The sequence below is a fragment of the Primulina eburnea genome, chromosome 8 (assembly GCF_022965805.1).
Source record: "Primulina eburnea isolate SZY01 chromosome 8, ASM2296580v1, whole genome shotgun sequence".
Lineage (NCBI taxonomy): Eukaryota > Viridiplantae > Streptophyta > Magnoliopsida > Lamiales > Gesneriaceae > Primulina > Primulina eburnea.
The window spans coordinates 26,967,169-26,986,891 of NC_133108.1; positions in this window are offsets into that span (position 1 = coordinate 26,967,169).

The following is a 19,723-nucleotide window of genomic DNA, read 5'->3' on the forward strand; positions in this document are numbered from 1 at the left end:
TTTATACACAAAAATCCCTTATCTAAAACCGATAATAAATAAACTTACGGTGATTTTGGATTTGAGATCTCTTTTTAGAAAATTAATAAAAGCATTCAGTTAATCGCTTCGAATTCACGCGAGATTTAAACTATCTTATAAGAAAACAAATAGAACTTTATCTTATGTGAATAAATCTATTAGTTTAGAATTTAGTATTTACAAGTTTTTCATTTTATCATATTCATATTTAATCGTGAATTTACAAGTTTTCGTTTTATCTAATTTCTATCTAAATTTGTTGATGAATCTATTCGTTTAGAATTTCGAATTTACAAGTTTGTCATTTTATTATCAAACATTATTCTACGTTAGCTTTGAAATAAATGTAAATTACATTTGTCATTATGTCTTACTAATTATACGGTAAATAGTATAATTATCATCAAAACATCTATCTATGTCATATCTAAACGTGTGAATAAATCTATTACTCAACATTATTTATTTTAATTAAAAAAATTCACTCATCTCGTCACATGTCTTTAAGTCGACTAAAAAAAGCTATGATTACACATTTGGTGAAAGGTCTACTACTTAAAGTACTGTTAAAAAAATTATTTTTTTAAGCTAAATCTCGAAAATGTATTTAATGCAAACATACAAAACTTCTGTAAAACATACATTTTAAAATAAAAGGATTCCAATACTTGTAAAAATATTTCAGTAAAAAATATGTCAAAAACCCTGTCGAACCAACAACATGCAATGTTCTGACAACCATTGACATATAAAAAGAAAATGTATAAAAAATATCAATGGTTTCTCTTAATTCATAAACGCAATGTGCGGAAAAATATAGTCATCGGGTTAGCGTGCGCATATCTTACCCCGCCTACTCAGTCTTCGGCGTCTCCAGTCTCCTCATCAATATGCTTACCTTCATCAATCATATATAGTGAGTCTAAAAACTCAACACACCATAATCGTTATAATAAGTACATATACATAATATGCAATAGTGAAAATTACTGTAATCAACATACATTTCATGATCTTAAAAGCATGAACGTGTCAAAGCATAACATATCCAAAGCATGTATCAACATATCAGCATATACGTATTCATTTTCTTTATTTGAATTACGTTCATTAGTTGTGGCTTTCGTATCATCGTATTAGTCGATGGATCCATCTACGTATAATCGCGGTACCCGACGACGGGGACATCAGCGACAGTTTTATCCATCCACTGAGCTTTGGCCTTACATGTTATCATATTATCGTGTTTGTATTTGCGGGGACCCGGACGCTAATTCATTCCTTAATCATTCTTAGGAATCATTTAATCAATTATAATAACAGGGTCTAAATTTTTTTTTAAATACAAAGCGGAAACGTAATGTAATTTACTTCAAATTACATATTAAACATAAACATACAAATCTTGTATTATCAACAAGAATTCAACTAGGTTCAACTATATATCAGTGCTGAATCCTAAGTTGCTTCGGAGCCCGGATCTCCACGCTATCTAGTCCAATCTCGTTCTCTTCTTGACCCTGATCCTATCCCACCTGTTGCCATTCAAACATACAAACAAGACAACAGCCGGATAACTCCGGTGAGAATTACATTCTCAGTATGAATCATGTACACATGCAATCATATAATCAATATAAACGTATATAATAGACATTCATAACATGTATCCAAATTAGAACATAAATCCATATCAAGAATAAATCCTATTCTAAACATTTACCATCATCAGGAACATAAATCGACATGTACCATATTCAGGAACATAACCAACATAAATCAATATAAACTGTCAATTAGACTCGTGATTCCACATTTTAGACTAGACTCAATCCTAGCCTAGGGATCCCGGTTTCCAGATGTTGGCATTCCATATCGATCACCAGTAATAGAAGAAACTCCGATTCTATCCACATCGATATGGTATCGATCACCAGTAATAGAAGAAACTCCGATTCTATCCACATCGATAGACAATCATCCGGTGACAGACTTTGGCACTAACGCCAATACACTATCTTGTGACATCGTGCAATGTGCCCGTGACGATCCCGCCACTATTAGGCACCTCTGTCCCAAGATTGCTACACTATCTTGTGACATCGTGCGATGTGCCCGTGGCGATCCCACCACTATCAGGCACTTCTATCACAAGATTACTTAGATAATACATGCTATCTATCAATCAAGAAAACAAGCATTTCAATACATTCATTTCAAATATTCATGCAATAAAACAAAGTATGTGATTTAGGGAAACTCGAGTCAAACCTCACTCGAGTTGTACAATCTCAACTCAACATTAATTTATACATTTATCTTCTCGCTCTGACGAAGACGAAGTCCCGAATTAAAATCTGTCCATTTCCAATGCCCAGTTGTAGCTGTCGTCGCTAGGAACTCAGTACTGAAGTCGGATTAGAATTCAGACGGACGGATTTCTTATAAATCACGAATCTTCCACGTCGAAGAAAACTTGAAACTTTCTCCCCAATTTCCTCGTTTTCTACTGATTAACATTTGTATGTATATATATAACTCGTGCATGTCATAAACGTGGCCCATTTTCCTTCTGCATGCCGCGCGCATATGCGCCGGAAGCTTTATCCGGAAATTGCTACTGTAGTGCTCGCGCATATGCGTGCCCCATTGTCGTGCATATGCGTGAGACTTACTGTCTCGTGCACACACCCACTCGCGCATATGCGCGCACCATCTCGGCGCATATGCGCCCAAGGTTCTGGACATCCCGCGCATGTGCGCGCTTACCCGCCGTGCATGTGCGCGAAAGATTCTGCCTACTTCGCGCATGTGCGCCCGTTTACGTCGCGCATGTGCGCGAATGCACACCTTCACACATGTGTTTCGCGTCTTTTCTCATCTTTTCCGGTCTAATCTTTTCCATCTATAATCATATCAATTAATCTATAATTCATTTCAGATTAATTCCAGATTATGGTAATCAAATTCTCGGGCCTTAAATTTTTCCCCCTCTAATATATGATTTCGTCCCCGAAATCACAAGCAACCCATTTGTATAACATAGGTAATCATATCAAATCTCAACTCGGATACAAGAAGGAGACATATAGAAACGACAATAACCTCATATCAACGAAATAACTCGTGATAGAATCAATTGCCCAATACTGACTATACAACCTCCGTATATACCAGTCAACAGCTCCCTAACAATTCAATATCATCAGCTGTTAATCCCAGTCAAGAATATATTCATTCCTCAACCCTAAACACCGACAGTCATCGTTCGACGTTGGCTTCCTTAGTCTGTCTATTCTGAGTTGTCTTCATTTTCTTCGTCATATTTCTGATTTTATCCGATCCAATCTCAAATATCATCGCGATACCATCCCCATACAAAGGACATCTGCAGTTCTCACTATACAATACCTCAACTAAAGCTATTTCGATACTCGTCTGATAGTTATTATTGTACCATAATTCATAAGTGACAATAAATCGTTTCAACTAGTGCTAAAATCCAGCACTACAGTTCCTGGATATCCTCCAGTATCAGGATAGTTCGCTCCGACCATCCGTCAATTTATAGACGATAGATGAAAGAGTTTAGTGTATACCCTGCCAAAAGTACAAAATCAAACGAAAATCACAGTCTGATATGTTCAACTATGGCATTCAATACAATCTGACCTCTTTTCTGACATAAATCCCTGTCATCTGGTCATGTCTGTACCTCTTCCTGTATTGTAGAGCCCAATTTCGTACACGCAAAACCCATGCATTTATTTAAATTATTAAAGCATTTAATTTATTTTAAAGGAGTTTAGTCATGCATATTTCATTTAAATGCATTATTTTAAAGTATCTACGTTTAGGTGATGCACGTTAAAATGTCTTTTGAGTTTCATGTTTCAGGCGATCATTCGAAGCGGGATTGAGGAAAAGACCCGGGGACGATTTTTGGCAATTTTAAAGATGATATTTTATTTTAGTTGAGTTTGGGGGAATTTTAATTAATTTAGTGAGTTTTATCATGTTTGAGCCTAAATCATTATTTAGTGATTTTAAGAGTTAGAACTTTTAAAATTAGTATTTTATGAGATGTTAGTAGTTTGAATCATAAATTAATTAGTTTGTGAGTTTATGATTTTATGACTTTTAAAGTCTATCATGGTGTGTGCCTTATTTTAACTAAAGAGTGTTATTTAAAAGTTAATTATGAGTTAGTATTTTTTTTTATTAAGTTGTCATTAGGCAAATAGCAACTTTTAAATTAAAAATACATGCTACACACACAAACCCACTTTTACACACAGTAAAAAACGCACACACACACTTTTACACACACCGAAATGCGCACAAACACACACACACAAATCTCATTCTAGTTTTCATTATTTTTGAGAGCCAAAAACCTAGGGTTCATATTAGGGAGAGAGCCGCCCCCTTCCCTTCAATTTCCAGCGAGTTTTCGTGTGAAACTTTCAAGAGAAACGGTGCCACGTTCGTCCCGGATCAACCTCGCTTCCATCTCCGCTTCGGTGTCGTCTTTCGGTAAAGTTATCATCAAAAAGGCACGTATAATCTGTTCTTGCTGTGTCGATCAAGTCATATATCGTATTGCGTCGTTTTTATGCTTAAAACTTATGCATGATGTTAGTCGTTTGAGCGGATTATAGATCGGATCAATTCGAAGGGAAAAATTTAGAACTAAAACTCGTTTTTTCTGTCTTTTCAATTGCTGCGATTTTTCGGTTCGTATTTTGAGAAAACTTTCAACTACAAAAACGTAGAACTTTTCGATGCCTTCGATTTGATATAAGGTACAAGATTTTTGGACGAAAAATGAGAGAGTTATGATGTTTTTCGTGAGACTGCTCAAACTGTAATTTTTATGAAAAGTTTGATATCAATGTATTTGTGAAGTTTTATGTTGCAGGCTTCGTTGGAAACCGACGGGCGATCGTTGCTGCGTATAATCATGTTAGTATTGAGGTTAGGTGTATTTTTAAGGCTTCGATGTATGTCGTTAGGTGTTGAATTGGTTCAAAGTCGTAGGAAACCGATTGATGTCTATTGCTTAAGTTGTGTTGCATTGTGTGGCATAGTGCACGTTGTGTTTTGAGGTGTTTGTATAAGTTTTGATGCAATATTATGGTGTCCTAAGAAGGGTCATAAGGTGTTAAACTTTGTGCCATTGAGTTGCAATTGGGAGGATAGGCATGTGCATAAGTTTTCTCGCAGGTATCAACATACAGTAGGCACACGGACCCGGACACGGACCCAGGCACGGGGTCCGTGCCTTTGTTTTCCATTCAGTACCGTTCACCCGCACGGACACGGACCCCTACACGGATGTAGGCACGGGGTCCGTGCCTTCCCTTTTCTTCGAGACAATTCCTTGCGCACGGACACGGACCCGCACCCGGAGCCTCACACGGGGTCCGTGCCCCTTCCTTTTACGTCACTTAAGATACGATATATACACGGACCCGGGGCCGGACCTGGGCACGGGGTCCGTGTAGCTCTTTTTTGGGAAACATTTTCTAAACTCACTTCAAGTTTTAATTTGGGATTTCATGTTATGGTTTAGTGCAAGGATTATTAAGGTCATGTCATGGGAAATTATAGAAGGTCCTAAGATATGATTGAGCTTGGGAATAAGTATGAATTCACTACGTCTAAGTTATGCAAGTTAAGTATGAATTTATGCTAGTGTTGCAGCAACGTCCCCAGTCGAAGTCCAATGAATCCCTCAACGCCAAGTAAGTATGTATGACGTGCAAAGAAAGTATTTTTAAGTTTTTGAGGTATGCTAAATGTCTTGTGACCAAAGAAAGTTAAGGATTGGAAAGCGTTAAATTATGAACAGGGACCAATCCGCCCGTTAAATTATGAACGGGTTAGATCGTGGTTGTGAAGCGTTAAATTATGAACGTGGATCAACTGGCCTGTTAAATTATGAACAGGGATCTTATGTATGTGGCAGTGGATACGTCCCTGTCAGCCCAGTACTGTGGTATGTCTGATCAGGCACTTGATACGTTATGGGTCACTTGCTTTGAAACATCCTCTACGTAAAATTATGCAGTATGTATGTTGAAGTATGAAAGCACGTTTAAGGAAAGTTTATGTTCACGGCACGTCAAAGCATGTTTATTCAAGTTAAAGTTTACGCAAGTTCAAGTTTAAAGTTATGTATGTCTTATTTTAAAGATGCATGCAATTTTATTACGTATTATTCGTTATTCCCAGTGTATACGTGTTGAGTCTTTAGACTCACTAGACTTGATCGATGCAGGTGAGTACGATGAGCAGGAGACAGGAGGTGGTGACCAAGGGGCAGGCTTGGGCTGAGTGGCAGGCTAGACCCGAGGACCGCAAGTTTATGTTTATGCAAAATTTTAAAATACTCTGATGTTTTGATTTGAATGTGAGACGTTTTGAGACAGCGTGCTTTTAGAAAACTTTTAGTTGGTGTTGGATTATTTTAAATACATTTTATGCATGTTGGGTGACGACCGTACAGACGTTTTATTTGATTAAAATTTTTAATTTTTCCGCAAATTTTAAGTAGTAAAGAATACGGTTCGTTACAGTTGGTATCAGAGCGGTGTTCTTGTAAAGGGTTACGCCTACTGCCAGTCGCAAGAAGCTCTCAAGGTCACACCTCAAGTCTGTAAGTTTTAAAGTTTCAAGATTTATTTTATGTAGTATGCATCGAGTTATGATTTCAGCATGTCCATGTTTTAAGTTCAGTTGCGTGCATCTTATGTTATTTATATCATGATCATGCATGTTGGGTTTACGTGTTGGGTAATTTATTGGAACAGTATGTCTCCCAGACGTGTGATTAACCGTGTAGTCAAAGAGGAGGACAGAGAGCATCGAGAGGAGAACAGGGAGCATCGAGTGGATGATAGAGAAGCCCGTGTTGATAGGAAATTTTATTTGGGATTATTAGGATGCTAGTATTGTTTGAGTATATATTTGGGTTATTATCTTGTTAGCACTATTTTTGAATGGCATAGGACATTGGGTTTTATTATGCTTAGGATTAATGTTAGTATAGTTTTGGGATATAAGTTGTGTTGTGCTAACGCATCTCAGGAAATATTTTCATAAAGAGATTAGCCACAACTGCACTGATAGATTCAGGAGCCACTCACTCCTTTATATCAGAGACCTTTGTTAATCACCTGGACATCAAGTCCATCGGTCTAGACTTGAACTTCTCAGTGACAGTCCCATCAGGGGAAGAGTTATTAGCTACCAGTGTAATTAGGGATATCGATCTAGAACTGCAGGGCCACCTAGTGTATGCAGATTTGATCGTATTGCCGATGCCAGAGTTCGATATTATCTTGGGAATGGACTGGCTGACTAAGAACAGAGTTCTTATCGATTTTCAGAAGAGGTCAGTGTTGGTTAGACCGCTGGGCATGGAGCAGTTTCTATTCGAGCCAGCCAGATGGAGGAGTTTCCCTCGTATGATTTCGTGCATGCAGGCGAGAATATTAATTTCCAAGGGATGTCAGGATTTCTTGGCCAGTATTATATCAGCGCCTGACGTGCCCACTCCTTCTATTTCAGAGGTGCCAGTAGTCAGGGAGTTCCCAGACGTCTTCCCAGACGACGTCACAGGCCTTCCACCAGAAAGAGAGGTGGAGTTTTCCATTGAGCTCATGCCAGGTACAGTGCCAATCTCTAAGGCACCGTACAGATTAGCTCCAGCAGAGATGTTAGAACTTAAGCAGCAGATTCAGGAGCTATTAGACAAGGAGTTCATTCGCCCGAGTTTATCTCCATGGGGCGCGCCAGTGCTTTTTGTGAAGAAGAAGGATGGAAGCATGAGACTGTGCATCGATTACCGCGAGTTGAACAAGGTAACGATCAAGAATAAGTACCCACTTCCTAGGATCGAAGACTTGTTTGATCAATTGCAGGGAGCTACAGTGTTCTCTAAGATAGATCTTCGATCGGGGTATCATCAGCTGAAAGTGAAAGATGCAGATGTTCACAATACAGCTTTCAGGACTAGATACGGGCATTACGAGTTCTTAGTGATGCCGTTTGGATTGACCAATGCTCCAGCTATTTTCATGGATCTCATGAACCGAGTATTTCAGCCGTTCCTCGACCAGTTCGTCATAGTCTTTATTGACGATATCCTCATATACTCGAAGAGCCATGAGGAGCACAACCAACATCTGAGGACAGTTTTGCAGACTTTGCAGAGCCGTAAGTTGTATGCAAAATTCAGTAAGTGCGAGTTTTGGTTGCAGAAAGTTGCGTTTTTGGGTCATATAATATCTAGCAGTGGTATTGAAGTGGATCCAGCCAAAGTAACAGCTGTCAAGGAATGGGTAGAGCCAAAGAATGCATCAGAGATCCGCAGGTTTTTGGGTTTAGCAGGCTACTACCGTAAGTTTATTCAGGGGTTTTTGTCTATTGCAGTACCCCTCACTTCACTCACCAAGAAGAATGCTAAGTTTGTGTGGAGTGATGAATGTCAAAAGAGCTTCGACACTTTGAAGCAAGCTCTTATTTCAGCGCCGGTGTTAGCCATGCCATCGGGGCAAGGAGACTATGTGTTATACACCGACGCATCTAAGCTCGGTTTAGGAGCAGTGTTGATGCAGCAGGGTCGAGTTATAGCTTATGCTTCCAGACAGTTAAAGGTGCATGAGAAGAACTACCCGACTCACGACTTGGAATTAGCCGTCGTTGTCTTTGCATTGAAGATTTGGAGATATTACTTATACGGCGAGAAGTGTCAGATTTTCACCGACCACAAAAGTCTCAAATATTTCTTCACGCAGAAAGAGCTGAATATGAGACAGAGACGGTGGTTAGAACTTGTGAAAGACTATGATTGCGAGATTAGCTATCATCCTGGAAAAGCTAACGTCGTGGCAGATGCTTGGAGCAGAAAAATGGCAGTCATAGCACATTTGTCAGTTCAGAGACCGCTTCAGTCTGAGATTCAGAGGTTTGGTCTAGAGATTTACCACAAGGACAGCGCTCCTAGACTGTCTAATCTGACAGTCAAATCTGATTTGCTAGACCGCAATCGAGCAGGACAGTCTTCAGATGAACAGCTACAGAAATGGAGACTTAGAGATGAAGCTAAAGGCAGTGTTTTGTACACAGTGTCAGATGGTATTGTGAGATACAGAGACAGAATGTGGGTTCCTAGTGTTGATTCGATCAGACAGGATATTCTGACAGAGGCACACGCATCTCCATATTCTATTCACCCAGGAGGTACCAAGATGTACAAGGACCTTCAGATGTTGTATTGGTGGCTAGGGATGAAGAGAGACATCCGCAGACACGTATCAGAGTGCCTCACTTGTCAGCAGATGAAGGCAGAGCATCAGAGGCCAGCAGGATTGCTTAAGTCACTCCCTATCCCAGAGTGGAAATGGGAGAACATTACCATGGATTTTGTCGTTGGGTTACCTAAGTCAGTCAGAGGATCTAATTCTATTTGGGTTATAGTGGACCGACTCACTAAGTCAGCACATTTTCTGCCAGTGAAGACGACTTTCTCCATGACGCAGTATGCGGAGCTTTATATTAGGGAGATAGTCCGTTTGCATGGTTTCCCAGTTTCGATTGTGTCCGACAGGGACCCGAGGTTTACATCGTCCTTTTGGAAGAGCTTGCATGCAGCCATGGGGACGAAGTTACTGTTCAGTACAGCTTTTCACCCGCAGACAGATGGTCAGTCTGAGCGAGTGATACAGATTTTAGAGGATTTGCTACGAGCCTGTATGATAGATTTCCAAGGGACTTGGGAGTCTAAGCTACCTCTAGTGGAGTTCACATACAACAACAGTTTCCAAGCATCTATTGGTATGGCTCCCTATGAGGCGTTGTATGGTCGGAAGTGCAGATCACCAGTTCATTGGGATGAAGTTGGTGAGAGATCGGATCTAGGTCCCGAGATAGTTCAACAGACAGCAGAAGTGGTAGTCAAGATTCGTGACAGAATGAAGACTGCCCAAAGCCGTCAGAAGAGTTATGCCGATAAGAGAAGAAGAGATCTCGAGTTTGCCGTTGGGGATCACGTATTTTTCAAGATAGAACCCATGAAGGGTGTTATGAGATTTGGGAAAAGAGGCAAGTTGAGTCCGAGGTTTATTGGACCGTTCGAGATTCTTGACAGAGTTGGGACATTAGCTTATCGTGTAGCCCTTCCGCCGAATCTGGCCGGGGTGCACAATGTGTTCCACGTCTCTATGCTGAGGAAATATTTAGCTAATTCCTCGCACATTCTAAGTTATGAGCCTTTGCAGCTTGCTCCAGATATGTCTTATGAGGAGAGACCGACTCAAATCCTCGACAGACAGGAACGCAGACTCCGGAACAAAGTGACTAAGCTAGTCAAAGTTCGGTGGTTGAACCAATCTGTGGAAGAAGCCACTTGGGAGTCAGAGGCAGATATGAGACTTCGCTACCCGGAGTTGTTTGGTAAGACTTAATTTCGAGGACGAAATTTTTATAAGTGGGGGAGGAATTGTAGAGCCCAATTTCGTACACGCAAAACCCATGCATTTATTTAAATTATTAAAGCATTTAATTTATTTTAAAGGAGTTTAGTCATGCATATTTCATTTAAATGCATTATTTTAAAGTATCTACGTTTAGGTGATGCACGTTAAAATGTCTTTTGAGTTTCATGTTTCAGGCGATCATTCGAAGCGGGATTGAGGAAAAGACCCGGGGACGATTTTTGGCAATTTTAAAGATGATATTTTATTTTAGTTGAGTTTGGGGGAATTTTAATTAATTTAGTGAGTTTTATCATGTTTGAGCCTAAATCATTATTTAGTGATTTTAAGAGTTAAAACTTTTAAAATTAGTATTTTATGAGATGTTAGTAGTTTGAATCATAAATTAATTAGTTTGTGAGTTTATGATTTTATGACTTTTAAAGTCTATCATGGTGTGTGCCTTATTTTAACTAAAGAGTGTTATTTAAAAGTTAATTGTGAGTTAGTATTTTTTTTTATTAAGTTGTCATTAGGCAAATAGCAACTTTTAAATTAAAAATACATGCTACACACACAAACCCACTTTTACACACAGTAAAAAACGCACACACACACTTTTACACACACCGAAATGCGCACAAACACACACACACAAATCTCATTCTAGTTTTCATTATTTTTGAGAGCCAAAAACCTAGGGTTCATATTAGGGAGAGAGCCGCCCCCTTCCCTTCAATTTCCAGCGAGTTTTCGTGTGAAACTTTCAAGAGAAACGGTGCCACGTTCGTCCCGGATCAACCTCGCTTCCATCTCCGCTTCGGTGTCGTCTTTCGGTAAAGTTATCATCAAAAAGGCACGTATAATCTGTTCTTGCTGTGTCGATCAAGTCATATATCGTATTGCGTCGTTTTTATGCTTAAAACTTATGCATGATGTTAGTCGTTTGAGCGGATTATAGATCGGATCAATTCGAAGGGAAAAATTTAGATCTAAAACTCGTTTTTTCTGTCTTTTCAATTGCTGCGATTTTTCGGTTCGTATTTTGAGAAAACTTTCAACTACAAAAACGTAGAACTTTTCGATGCCTTCGATTTGATATAAGGTACAAGATTTTTGGACGAAAAATGAGAGAGTTATGATGTTTTTCGTGAGACTGCTCAAACTGTAATTTTTATGAAAAGTTTGATATCAATGTATTTGTGAAGTTTTATGTTGCAGGCTTCGTTGGAAACCGACGGGCGATCGTTGCTGCGTATAATCATGTTAGTATTGAGGTTAGGTGTATTTTTAAGGCTTCGATGTATGTCGTTAGGTGTTGAATTGGTTCAAAGTCGTAGGAAACCGATTGATGTCTATTGCTTAAGTTGTGTTGCATTGTGTGGCATAGTGCACGTTGTGTTTTGAGGTGTTTGTATAAGTTTTGATGCAATATTATGGTGTCCTAAGAAGGGTCATAAGGTGTTAAACTTTGTGCCATTGAGTTGCAATTGGGAGGATAGGCATGTGCATAAGTTTTCTCGCAGGTATCAACATACAGTAGGCACACGGACCCGGACACGGACCCAGGCACGGGGTCCGTGCCTTTGTTTTCCATTCAGTACCGTTCACCCGCACGGACACGGACCCCTACACGGATGTAGGCACGGGGTCCGTGCCTTCCCTTTTCTTCGAGACAATTCCTTGCGCACGGACACGGACCCGCACCCGGAGCCTCACACGGGGTCCGTGCCCCTTCCTTTTTACGTCACTTAAGATACGATATATACACGGACCCGGGGCCGGACCTGGGCACGGGGTCCGTGTAGCTCCTTTTTGGGAAACATTTTCTAAACTCACTTCAAGTTTTAATTTGGGATTTCATGTTATGGTTTAGTGCAAGGATTATTAAGGTCATGTCATGGGAAATTATAGAAGGTCCTAAGATATGATTGAGCTTGGGAATAACTCAAATAAGTATGAATTCACTACGTCTAAGTTATGCAAGTTAAGTATGAATTTATGCTAGTGTTGCAGCAACGTCCCCAGTCGAAGTCCAATGAATCCCTCAACGCCAAGTAAGTATGTATGACGTGCAAAGAAAGTATTTTTAAGTTTTTGAGGTATGCTAAATGTCTTGTGACCAAAGAAAGTTAAGGATTGGAAAGCGTTAAATTATGAACAGGGACCAATCCGCCCGTTAAATTATGAACGGGTTAGATCGTGGTTGTGAAGCGTTAAATTATGAACGTGGATCAATTGGCCTGTTAAATTATGAACAGGGATCTTATGTATGTGGCAGTGGATACGTCCCTGTCAGCCTAGTACTGTGGTATGTCTGATCAGGCACTTGATACGTTATGGGTCACTTGCTTTGAAACATCCTCTACGTAAAATTATGCAGTATGTATGTTGAAGTATGAAAGCACGTTTAAGGAAAGTTTATGTTCACGGCACGTCAAAGCATGTTTATTCAAGTTAAAGTTTACGCAAGTTCAAGTTTAAAGTTATGTATGTCTTATTTTAAAGATGCATGCAATTTTATTACGTATTATTCGTTATTCCCAGTTTATACGTGTTGAGTCTTTAGACTCACTAGACTTGATCGATGCAGGTGAGTACGATGAGCAGGAGACAGGAGGTGGTGACCAAGGGGCAGGCTTGGGCTGAGTGGCAGGCTAGACCCGAGGACCGCAAGTTTATGTTTATGCAAAATTTTAAAATACTCTGATGTTTTGATTTGAATGTGAGACGTTTTGAGACAGCGTGCTTTTAGAAAACTTTTAGTTGGTGTTGGATTATTTTAAATACATTTTATGCATGTTGGGTGACGACCGTACAGACGTTTTATTTGATTAAAATTTTTAATTTTTCCGCAAATTTTAAGTAGTAAAGAATACGGTTCGTTACATGTATAATATAACATATGCAGATTTGAACAATCGTTCAATCACAATCACATCACCGTCATTGTCATATACTGATTTCAGTAATTTCATTACAATATCCATAGAAATGTACTCCCATTTCTATTCAGGAATCGATAATCTATATAACCAATCTCCTGGTTTCTCTCTTCATGTCTTCCTATGTCGACGATTCAGACATTTCAGCACAAATTCTACCATAACTGATTTCATCTGTTTATATCAAAACTATCTTTTCGAGTTATCATACCTTTTTCTGCTCCCAGAAAACATACTGAATCGACTACTGCGTGCTTCTGACCATATTTATCAGTTCGGGTTCGGAATATTCGGCACAAACACGTCGGGTAGTCTCATATAGTACAGTATTACCTACATGATATTCTGATTGACACTCTGTTCTGGCTATCGAAATCAAGTTCTGAACAGTCTACTCAAATTTCTGAATTGCTTAAATATTCAAAATCAGTTCTAACTCGGCTTGAACTATATATAATCTCCACGATTCACAACAATCTGTATCAAACACGGGTTTAGAACAACAGGAATATCGGAGCAGCTTCAAAATATCAATACGCAATACTGATCAAATAAATTCATAGAACGCAATTTATGACATTTCTGAAGTTCTGTCATTTTCAATGTCTTTCTCAGCCTCTGGTCACGGTCTCAACTATGCTACAATCAGTCAGTATATTATCTTCAAATATCACAGATTCTGAATACAATCTGTGGCAATCAAGGTTCATATCCGAATAATTTTGTATATAACAATCTCAGTTCCCAAAATATTCAATACAATTTCAATTGTTCGATTCAATCAATCATACACTGCGAATATATCAAGATATCATAGATACAATGAGCATAAAATCATCAGAATATCTCTGAACACAGGATTTATCAACCCATAAACGGAACCAAAGTATTTCCCAGGGAAACACATAATCAGATGTAACTCCAACTCTCAGGCAGTAATTATCCTATCGACATTTTAATTCTTTCAATTCAATCAGTATCATTCTATACAGAATTCTAAAATGAAGCCAGTACCTGGTATCGTATCAAGGCTGAAATCACTCTCCCTGATATAAGGCAAACCTGAAATCTCATCTGAAAAACTATAGCAACTCTCCTGCTACTGATAAATCAGTCCTTGATAGGCTCAACTTCAGTAATCAACTGAATACATATGAAATTACTCCATTCCTTTCGATAATCATCGAGTCATAAATAATACGGATATCATAGAAATCCAAAATCAAGAATTCTTACCGTACATTATTCATTCTTCGGCCATTTCAGGTCCGAATCTTACCATCTCCTGGTAAGAATCTGTAATAACTCTGTACTTGATTAGCATTTTAGTATCAATTATGCAATCAAAATCAGATATCGCAAGTATAATACACTATACTCAATCTCATTTCTCTATTACTGCAATATACGATGTCTCACAGAATTTCACTGATATTAGCCTTTCCCAAAAAGGTAAGGAATTTACTACTACAGTACATACAGACCCAACAGGTAAAACATATATTAATGCAACTCAGTTAAAGATAATTGTAGGAAATGCATTAGTATATATCAATACATATGCAACATAATCATAAAAGATCAGTACCTGCCAGTATATCATCACGTGTGTCCTGGGTCTGTTCCTCGATCACTATCAAATCTGAGAGGGGATTGCTGTGTCTGGAGTCAAATCACATCCAACCTTTCTCGTTGTCGAATCAGACTCACCTCAGTCTCTTTGCCCTACTCAAATCATCAGCAAAATGGTAGGGTTGCTGCATATTTATCAATGCAACTATCTCTGAATTCAATCCTTTGATGAACTGATCATCTACAGCTTCATCATTCCCAGCTACATGAGGAGCAAAACGCAGTAAAGTAGAGAATTTAGCAACATATTCTTCAATATTCAGTTGGCCTTGTTTCAAATTCTCAAACTCTGCTCTTTTGTCCTCCCGGTACGAAACTGAGAAAAATCTTCGATAAAATTCAGCTGTAAAGACTTCCCATGTGATCACAGTACCACGCCGTTCTAATACTCCTTTAATTGTAATCCACCAACTCCTGGCGGCCTCTCGTAACTGGTTAGGCACCAGTTTAATTCTCTGTTCACCTGAATAATCAAGTAAATTATACAGTATTTCTATGTCATCTAACCAATTCTAACAATCTTCAGACGTCTCAATACCCCTCAGAATCGGCGGCTGAAATGACTGAAACTGTTTCAACTGTGTTTCCATCGGAGTTTCTGACACATCCATCTGATCAGTCGAAGTACTACCTCGTTCTGGAATTCTTCGGGGAGGTATATATGATAATCACAAGGGTTAGCAATCACCTGAGATAAATCCATCTCAATCCCGTTCTGATCAGCTTACCTCTGATCAAGAATTGGTTCTGATTCATTTTCAAATCAGACATATTACCAAATCATCTCAGATATTCAGGTAACATATATTTTTAAAAGCAATAAAACATAACATCTTGCTAGCACGCACAATGTCATTCAACATTATAATAAATCACATGCTAGCAATCACATACAAGGAAAGAAAACTTCAATCTACCATGCTCACTAGCCTCTATCTCGGTCTCAAGAACCTATAGTTCTAGAACCTACTGTTCTGGAACCTAATGCTCTGATACCACCTGTTGTGGGGACCCGGACACTAGTTCATATCTTAATCATTCTTAGGAATCATTTAATCAATTATAATAAACAGGGTCTAATTTTTTTTTTAAAATACAAAGCGGAAACGTAATGTAATTTACTTCAAATTACATATTAAACATAAACATACAAATCTTGTATTATCTACAAGAATTCAACTAGGTTCAACTATATATCAGTGCTGAATCCTAAGTTGCTTCGGAGCCCGGATCTCCACGCTATCTATTCCAGCCTCGTTCTCTTCTTGACCCTGATCCTATCCCACCTGTTGCCATGCACACATACAAACAAGACAACAGCCAGATAACTCCGGTGATAATTACATTCTCAGTATAAATCATGTATACATGCAATCATATAATCAATATAAACGTATATAATAGACATTCATAACATGTATCCAAATCAGAACATAAATCCATATTAAGAATAAATCCTATTCTAAACATGTACCATCATCAGGAACATAAATCGACATGTACCATATTTATGAACATAACCAACATAAATCAATATAAACTGTCAATTATACTCGTGTCTCCACATTTTAGACTAGACTCAATCCTAGCTTAGGGATCCCGGTTTCCAGATGTTGGCATTCCATATCGATCACCAGTAATAGAAGAAACTCCGATTCTATCCACATCGATATGGTATCGATCACCAGTAATAGAAAAACTCCGATTCTATCCACATCGATAGCCAATCATCCGGTGACAGACTTTGGCACTAACGCCAATACACTATCTTGTGACATCGTGCAATGTGCCCGTGACGATCCCGCCACTATTAGGCACCTCTGTCCCAAGATTGCTACACTATCTTGTGACATCGTGCGATGTGCCCGTGGCGATCCCGTCACTATCAGGCACTTCTATCACAAGATTACTTAGATAACACATGCTATCTATCAATCAAGAAAACAAGCATTTCAATACATTCATTGCAAATATTCATGCAATAAAACAAAGTATGTGATTTAGGGAAACTCGAGCCAAATCTCACTCAATTTGTGCAATCCCAACTTAACATTAATTTATACCTTTATCTTCTCGCTCTGACGAAGAAGAAGTCTCGAATTCAACTCTTTCCATTTGCAATGTCCAGCTGTAGCTGTCGTCGCTAGGAACTCAGTACTGAAGTCGGATTAGAAATTAGACGAACGGATTTCTCGTAAATAACGAATCTTCCACGTCGAAGAAAACTGGAAACTTTCTCCCCAATTTCCTCGTTTTCTACCGATTAACATTTGTATGTATATATATATATATATAACTCGTGCATGTCATAAACGTGGCCCATTTTCCATCTGCATGCTGCGCGCATATGCGCCGGAAGCTTTATCCGAAAATTGCTACTGTAGTGCTCGCGCATATGCGCGCCCCATCGTCGCGCATATGCGCGAGACTTACTGTCTCGTGAACACACCCACTCGTGCATATGCGCGCACCATCTCGGCGCATATGCGCCCAAGGTTCTGGACATCCCGAGCATGTGCGCGCTTACCCGCCGTGCATGTGCGCGAAAGATTCTGCCTACTTCGCGCATGTGCGCCCGTCCACGTCGCGCATGTGCGCGAATGCACACCTTCGCACATGTGTTTCACGTCTTTTCTCATCTTTTCCGGTCTAATCTTTTCCATCTATAATCATATCAATTAATCCATAATTCATTTCAGATTAATTCCAGATTATGATAATCAAATTCTCGGGCCTTACAGTAATAGTCACAACCAACTCTTTTCCTTCAAAACATGTCATCATATTCATTATTTATAAAAATCATGCATATACGTATTTTTTTCTTAAAATCAAGCATGCAACGTATTTTTCATATTTCCATAAAAGGTCATGTTCATGATAGCATATGCATTAAAAAAGTGTAATTTTGTAATTAGGGTGCTGTCAAGACTGCTATCTCGACCTGGGTGAAAAATAACCATTTTGTTCCTAGAAACCCTAATTGACCATTTTACCCATGGACCACAAAATTTCGACCCAAGCCAACCCAACTCTTAAAAAAACCTCAAAACATATTAATAATCATTTTCTAGACGTAACCTCGAGCATGTTTCATAACTTATTCGATTCATTTTAAAACTTGGACTAGAGTCCCGGTTTTAACCCGAATCAACGTAAAACCTAACGAAATCTTTCAAAATTAAACAACAACATAATCACTCCATACCAGCCCCTAGACCACCCAATTCCAGCCATTTTGAACCCAAGGACACATGCTGCCGCTTGCTGGAATTTTCGAAACACAAGCACCGAAAACCCTAGCATATCTATCCTCCTAAATTTCGACTCTAGCCCAAACCAACGAGGACCAGGCCCAAACCAACTCTTTCTAGCCCACCTCTGGTCCTTCTTGGACCGACCTAGATTTGACGACTGCCCTCATTGTACCAAGACGAGTCTTTCCAACGTTCTTTTGTCCTCACTCACACGCACCCTAGGAAACTTTCAAGAGGGTCACCCATCCTAGAATTGCCCAAAGTAAAGCATGCTTAACTTTGGAGTTCTTATGTGATGAGCTACCGAAAAGAATATGCACCTTCTTGATATGAGTAGAGTACCAATCAAATATTTTAAGTCCTCCTCAACTGCACAGTACCATACTTGAACAGTTTTGGAATCCCTCTCATTTCGGTGTGAGATCGGTTAATTCATGGTCCCGTTCGCCTAAAATCCTGCCAGGAGCCACTCATTGTCTGTGCAACATCATGGCACCGACGATCACCTCTTCGGCCCCGGGCCTCACATGCCCACCAGCCTCCGCTTGGTTAGTCCCCGAACCACACCGTACTAGGAGATGTCGGCTCTGATACCAACTATAACGCCCCATATTTGACGACCGCCCTCTCTGTACCAAGACGAGTCTTTCCAGCGCACTTATGTCCTCACTCATACACACCCTAGGAAACTTCTCAGAGGGTCACCCATCCCAGAATTTCTCTAAGTCAAGCACACTTAACTTTGGAGTTCTTATGTGATGAGCTACCGAAAAGAAGACGCACCTTCTTGATATGAGTAGTACCAATCAAATCTTTTAAGTACTCCTCAACTGCACAGTCCCATACCTGAACAGTTTTAGAATCCATCTTGTTCTGGTGCAAGATAGGTTCATTCATGTTCCCCTTCGCCTAGAAGCCGGCCAGGAGCCGCTCATTGTCCGTTCAACCTCATGGCACTGGCGATCACCCCCACCCTCTTTGGCCCCAGGCTTTCTTCTCGTGCACCTTCAATTTTCTGGATGCATAAGCTATAACCCGACCATGCTGCATCAAAACTACGCCTAGACCGAGCTTAGATGCATCAGTGTATAGCACAACATTGTCTTGCCCTATTGGCATGGCTAAAACTGGTGCTGAAATAAGAGCTTGCTTCAAAGTATCAAATCTCTTATGACACTCATCACTTAAAATGAATTTAGCATTCTTCTTAGTCAATGAAGTGATTGGCACTGCAATCGAAGAAAATCTTTGAATGAATTTCCTGTAGTAGCCTGCTAAGCGCAGGAAACTACGGATCTCTGAATCATTCTTCGGCTCAACCCATTCCTTAACTGCTGCCACTTTAGCTGGATCCACCTCAATATCACTGCTAGATATTAAAATGCTA